Raw genomic sequence first — 6,716 nt, 5'->3', positions numbered from 1 at the left:
CCCCCCCCCTGCTAAAAATATTTTCAGAATACTCGTGGGAAAAACTGAAATAATGGAAATAGGAAAGAGAAAAATAATAACTCATGGTCTACAGCAATCCTTTAAGTAGACCACAAAAAAACATAAAATACTTAGGATGCTTAATAAGTGACAAATATATAAAGATATATTAATCCCATTACTCAACTATATGAAAACAGACCTAATTAAATAGAACATTCTTCCCATGCATAGAATAGAAGAATAAACCTCTTCAGAATGGCATGGCTTCCAAAATGTGTATACTTATTCTCAGTAATACCAATTATCCCACTGAAGACATTCTTTAAAAAAAGCATATTCGGTCATAACAGACTTTATATGGGCAAATAAAGTTCATAAGAATAAAAAAGGAACATCTTCCTAAATCTGAGAGTGGTTTAAACCTTTCAGACTTGGAAATGTATCAACTCGCCACCCAAGGCTTTCACTTGCGACAGAGTTAAATGTACTAAAGAGGAACAATGGGTCCTTCTTGAAGATGTGCATGCTCATCCCTAGAATATTTTCAAAGGATAAAGCTAAGAACAGTAACAACTTCATAGTTAAGAACACTATAAACAACATGGAAGAAAATTAAACGTATTCTACAAGAACCAATATCACTCCCTAAAAACACAACCCTATCGAACAATCCTTGGATAGCTTTTCAGAATTCACCAATAAATTGGTCCACATGGAAAACTTAAGGCATAGAAACCGTAAATTACTTGGTAATAGGAAATACATTTATTTCCATAACTAACTAATAAGTAATTTTGTATTGACCAATGTAAATATTTTCAAATGAATTCAACTTAAAAGTTTGATATCACGAAATGTTGATTTGTAATCTTTGGACATCAGAGAAATCTTGAGGGAATCCTATTTGAGAAAAGGACAGTCGACACAGAGCCAATTGTGCACCCCCCTATGGGACTCACAGCCAGATGTGAGGCAGTCTGGATACGAACCAGGTACTGCAGTGACACCTCTTGCACTGTGCTGCTGTGTCTTAGACTTAGACTGTGCCACTCGGGAGCTGTAACGACTCTCGTTGGTAATGGAAAAAGTTGCTGCAGGCTCCGGACCGGGGACCGTATCCGCAGGCTCCGGACCGGGGACCGTCGCCGGGGCTCCGGACGCGGGACCGTATCCGCAGCTCCGGACGCGGGACCGTCGCCGGGGGCTCCGGACCGGGGACCGTCGCTGGCTGATGCTCACTCTAGCACGGCAAATGCGGGGAGCTGGCACAGAGCGCACCGGGCTGTGGATGCGTACCGGCAACACAGTGCGCATCACCGCATAACACGGTGCCTGACCCGTCACACACTCACCACGGTAAGGACGGGAGTTGGCTCAGGTCTAAACCCTGACTCCGCCAATTCCCCGTGTGCCCCCCCCAAATAGATTTGGGAGCTGCCTCTCGGGCTTCCGTTGTTGACCTAACTCCTCGTATCGTCGCCGTTCCGCTCTCGCTGCCTCCATCTGCTCCCTTGGACGGCGATACTCTCCGGCCTGCGTCCAGGGTCCTTCTCCTCCTGGCCACGCTGCTTGGTCCGTTTTTGGTGGGATCTTCTGTAACGACTCTCGTTGGTGGTGGAAAAAGTAGACCAAGGCGTAGCGTGGAAAGTGTTCATGATAGTTATTTTAAAAAACACTCAAAAATAACAAAATGGAAACGAAAGCGCACAGTTCTGTCAGGCAACAGATACTAACAGAAAACAAGATCCACAAACAAAGGTGGGAAAAAGGGCTGCCTAAGTATGATCCCCAATCGGAGACAAACGATAAACAGCTGCCTCTGATTGGGAACCATACTAGGCCAACAAAGAAATACAAAACATAGATTTTCCCACCCGAGTCACACCCTGTCCTAACCAAACATAGAGAATAATAAGGATCTCTAAGGTCAAGGCGTGACAGGAGCCCAAAGTGTAAAACTAACAATGACATGGATTATTGAGTCAACTAACAATGACTCAATAATCCATGTCTTCTGGGAATGTTATAAAGTCCAAAWGTTATGGGCGGAGTTCAGTGGCGGCTGCTGAGGGGAGGACGGCTCATAATAATGGCTGGAACGGAGCAAATGGAATTACAATACCACGAGCCCGTTCTCAACAAATTAAGGTGCCACCAACCTCCTTTGGCGGAGTTAGAAAGTTGGCTGTCAGAAGTATTACAATGTATATGTACTTTTAATCCGTCTGTCTGCATATTTCAAGACATGGCATATGAGGGTGCAGTGAGATCCGATGGGTTGAAAAAACGTATACTTATACTGAAAATCAACCAGTCCTCCATCGTTAACACAATGGAAAGGTAAAATGCTTTATTTTCTAAATGTTGAAAATGTGTTGCCGATGGAGAGAAACAAAATGGTGCATTTTGAGGTCTTGTGACAGAGTGATACGGGTGGTGGAGATAGGGGTGTGAGCATGTGGGTCTGGGCAAGTGTGATGTAGTTGATGTTTGTATTGTTTAATATATAACAAAAAGGAGATGTGAAAATGTGTTTCTTATGAACATGTGCTCTTTATGACAGAATGTTAAAATGACCTTAAATTAAAAGCTTTCTTTCACCAAATTACACTACTCAAAAGGAACCTAATTCATGGAACAATGTCACGACTTCTGCCGAAGTTGATGCCTCTCCTTGTTCGGGCGGTGCKCGGCGGTCGACGTCACCAGTCTTCTAGCCATCATTGATCCATTTTTCATTTTCCATTGGTTTTGTCTTGTCTCCCTACACACCTGGTTCCAATCCCATTCATTACATGTTGTGTATTTAACCCTCTGTTTCCCCTCATGTCCTTGTCAGAGATTGTTTGTTTTTCATGCTTGTGAAGTTTGTATTGGTGCGTGACGGGTCCTCGTACCCACTTTGCTTTTATTATGTGCTGTGTTTTTTAAGTTATTAAACTACTCCATTTATACCAAGTTCGATTCTCCTGCGCCTGACTTCCCTGCCACCTATACACACGACGTGACAAACAACCCATGGGCTAGTCTGAGTTAGACTTGGAGTGGGCTTGCCTCTCGAGTGGCGCAGTGGTCTAAAGGCACTGCATCGCAGTGGCTAACTGTGCTACTAGAGATCCTGGTTCAAGTCCAGCTGGCAACCACCAGGAGACATGGGTCGGTGCACAATTGGCTCAGAGTCGTCCGGGTTAAGGTAGGGTTTGGCCGGCAGGGATGTCCTTGTCCCATCGCGCTCTAGTGACTCCTGTGGCCGCATGTACGCCCGGCTTCCGAGTTAAGTGGGTATTGTGTCAAGAAGCAGTGCGGCTTGGTTGGGTTGTGTTTGGGAGGACGCGTGGTTCTCGACCTTCACCTCTCCTGAGTCTGTACGGGAGTTGCAGCGATGAAATGAGACTAACAACCCATTGGATACCACGAAATTGGGGGGGGGGGGGTAAAAGTGTGTGTGTATATATATTTTTAAATGACTTGGTGTCTTGCCCACTGAATACCCTCACACGGAGCAAATGGGGTCATGTTTTCTGTGACTAATGGCGGCATTTACACAGGCAGCCCAATTCTGTTTTTTTCCCACAAATTTGTCTTTTGGCCAATCACATCAGATCTTTTTCAAAGCTTATCTGATTGGTCAAAAGACCAATTAATGAAAACAATTATTGGGCTGCCTATCTACCCGGATATTCAGAATAGTTTTCTGTCAGCTAAACAGTGCTGAACAAAATGACAAACCTGTATTACGTAAGCACATATTTGGTATTTGAATATTTACAGCAGGATTTCAGGAATATTTCAAAATAGTCTGTAAACACTATCAAGCTCCTCGCAAACTTCTGCAACAGGCTTCTCCCCTGTGTTGCCGAATTGGCTGCAGCCATAAACTTTGAATCTTTAAGATCTGTATATTTCTTCTACATTACAGATAACTAATGTCTAGTAATAACATGACACAAACTAGAAATTATATTGCATAATATTGTGGCACCCCCAAGTGGTGTGGAGTGCCCCAGTTCCGGGCCAAAGCCAGGCCCAACAGCCAGTTCTGCTCCCAGTCCCAGAAAAGTCTAGCAACCTGGGCTGCATGTTCACGCCCACACCTGTAGCCCATTGACTCGTTAGGTAGTGTACTTAAGGCTGTGTCTCACTTCCACATGGAATCTGGAATGCATGAGGGCCGGAACGCCGGGGGCCAAGCATTTCAAATGATTTTGTGGGGTTTAGGCCAGTGGTTGACCTAACCACATTGAATGTTTGCTACTGGACAAAGGAGAAGTCTTGTGTGGACTGTGTCCTGGTAGCCTAAGCTGGGTAGCAGCCTGGCCCTACGCAGTATTTTACTTGGTTATTTTCACTTTAGTAATTTTCTATTAATGTACCTTTACTCAAGTATGACAATTAAGTAATTTTTCCACCACTGGTAACGGATTTAGATAGTTACCTACCCAACCCTGGCTGTCAGACACCAGATTGCTAAAACACAGGGGTAAGAAACATACGACTCGTGAGTCCATTCAGTCTGCACGTCTAAAACTCTTGAACATTAAAACTGGATTGAAGGTATGTAGAAATTCTAATAGACCTGTACGTTTTCAAATAACTGCCATTTTTCTGKCCCGCAAATTGCCTTTKGCAAGCAAATCGGTCCAGCAGTCCGCTGAATTTTGAAATCCCGATGTGGCTCTCGAGCCAAAATTATTGCCCGTCCATGCTATAATATATGATGCGATTAGGTGATACGTAAAATACCTATCCATGCGTCAGTAACGTCTGATCAGAGGAACACAACCTTTGTTGAAGGAGAATCATTAGTTTGCAGCTGTGACCAGAGTGGAATCATTCTAGTTGCAGTTTTACTACTTTGTTAAACCTTCAGAACGTTAAACACACCAGCATTACATGGTTTAAACATTTTGATACTATGTATTGAACCCCTGAATTGTCTGACTTCACTGCCATCCTTAATTCCAAACCTTCTGTTCTGCTAAAATATGAAAACGCTAACAGTGCACAGAATAGGCTAAAAATCTATTCTTACAAGGTAATCTCACCTAAACTAGGATGAACAAACAATATTGTCATGAGTCAAATATGCTGAATGGAATTCTTAATTTTCTCTCAGATCCATCTAGCTAGCAGATATAAAGGTCTTAATTAAACAAATATTTAAGAAAAGTACACAACTACGGCAACATTTCTAAACAATCTGTGACTATATAGTAACAAAATAATCATACTCACTTGAGTTTGGTCACCCACTCTTAAAGAAGTGTTGTCCATTCGACGTCCTTGCAATTTGACACAGGCAAACTGATGCCCCGTAGGTACTTATAGAAAATATTCAGGCATGATTTCCTAGAAATCACATGACAACCAGTAAAATGAAACTGAAAGTAGGCCTATAGATAGTATCATGACATTACATTGTCCTCCAAACAGCAAAGGCATGGTTTACTTTAAATCACATGACAGCTTGTATACTGTGACCTGATTTTTAAAAGTAAATAGTTAACGAACTAAACTAAAACAGTGAATATGAATTTAAATCTCAGTTAGGAGCTTAAGAGCTTATTTGGATGTCAAACAGAATAACTTAAACAAGAATTTCAGACATACCGTTCTTGTAATGGGAAATACCAAGTCAACTGGATCTAAAAGTGGAAACAATATGTACAATGAAAGGTTTGAATGTTTAACTTCTACAACTGAATGAAAAGCCAGTAAGTGTAGTTTTTCCTTCTTTGCATGTCTTAATTGATGTACAAAGATGTTTTACAGGTCCTGATAAAACTATATAGACCAATTTTTTWAATTAATCCCAATGGCATGGGTATAGATGAACCATAGTGATTATCTATTCCTGGTTGCAAATCACTTCCTGGTTTCTGTACTTATTTATTCACTCACCACTGTGTAAAGAGGACACAACCATGCTTATTAAAAACATGATTTTAATATACTGGTATTGATTATTAAGAATATGACTGCTACTGGTAAATGGATCACACAATCATATTTTACACCACATAAATACTAGTATACTCACCGTATGTGATTTCTTTCTGTGAAATACATACTGGTATGAAATGGTAATCTTGCATTAGGTGTGCTTGTAGTCCATAGTGAATAGGTCATATTAAAATGAATTTTGATAACCTTCCTAATTCTCACATTTGCATGACGATGCATTTGTTTCCTTGTTCAAAATGTATGTAATAAACAATATTAGAAAAAGGACTTCACAATAACCATCACTGTAAACTATAGGTTTTAGGATTATAGGCTGTGTATCCAAAGTTAGTTTTAATCACAGGGACCCTGCATTTCACCCTCAGTATGCAGTACAAACGCTTAGATCATTCCAGTTACGAGTGAGAATAGCTACAATTATTTTACACTTTGCTCCATGCTCACCTTGAGGTCCACAATATACTTGCTGACAAACAGACACAACTGAATAAGGTCAGACAAGTCTTTCAGTTAATTGATGAGACTATACCGCTGTCTGGAAACTGATGAACTGGCTTTGTGTTTTATTGGTAATAAAATCTGTGACCATAGAATTCATAATATCCACGTTGATCCTGAATATGTATGGGAATAGGCCAGGTGAATAGAAGCTAAATCAAACTGATGCATTGTCTTTTTAGTATCCACATAGTGTACTGGTACAAATTTCACAGAAGGAGTTCATTAGGTTGGAAATCCTTTCTTTGTCT

General features: G+C 41.2%; 1 long non-coding RNA gene across 1 annotated transcript in view; it reads right to left on the bottom strand.

The window, feature by feature from the left end:
• LOC112076555 (uncharacterized) overlaps window positions 1–5,369 on the bottom strand; it is a 22,811-nt gene extending 17,442 nt beyond the window's left edge. Inside the window, exon 1 of the long non-coding RNA XR_011477789.1 lies at window positions 5,239–5,369. This is a non-coding gene — a long non-coding RNA (uncharacterized lncRNA). The remainder of the gene's footprint in view (window positions 1–5,238) is intronic.
• Window positions 5,370–6,716: the final 1,347 nt, after the last annotated feature.

The sequence above is a fragment of the Salvelinus sp. IW2-2015 genome, unplaced genomic scaffold (genome assembly GCF_002910315.2).
Source record: "Salvelinus sp. IW2-2015 unplaced genomic scaffold, ASM291031v2 Un_scaffold3837, whole genome shotgun sequence".
In the NCBI taxonomy this organism is placed as follows: domain Eukaryota; kingdom Metazoa; phylum Chordata; class Actinopteri; order Salmoniformes; family Salmonidae; genus Salvelinus; species Salvelinus sp. IW2-2015.
The sequence above is the reverse complement of the archived record's forward strand: the minus strand, read 5'-3'. Positions and strand labels throughout refer to the sequence as shown.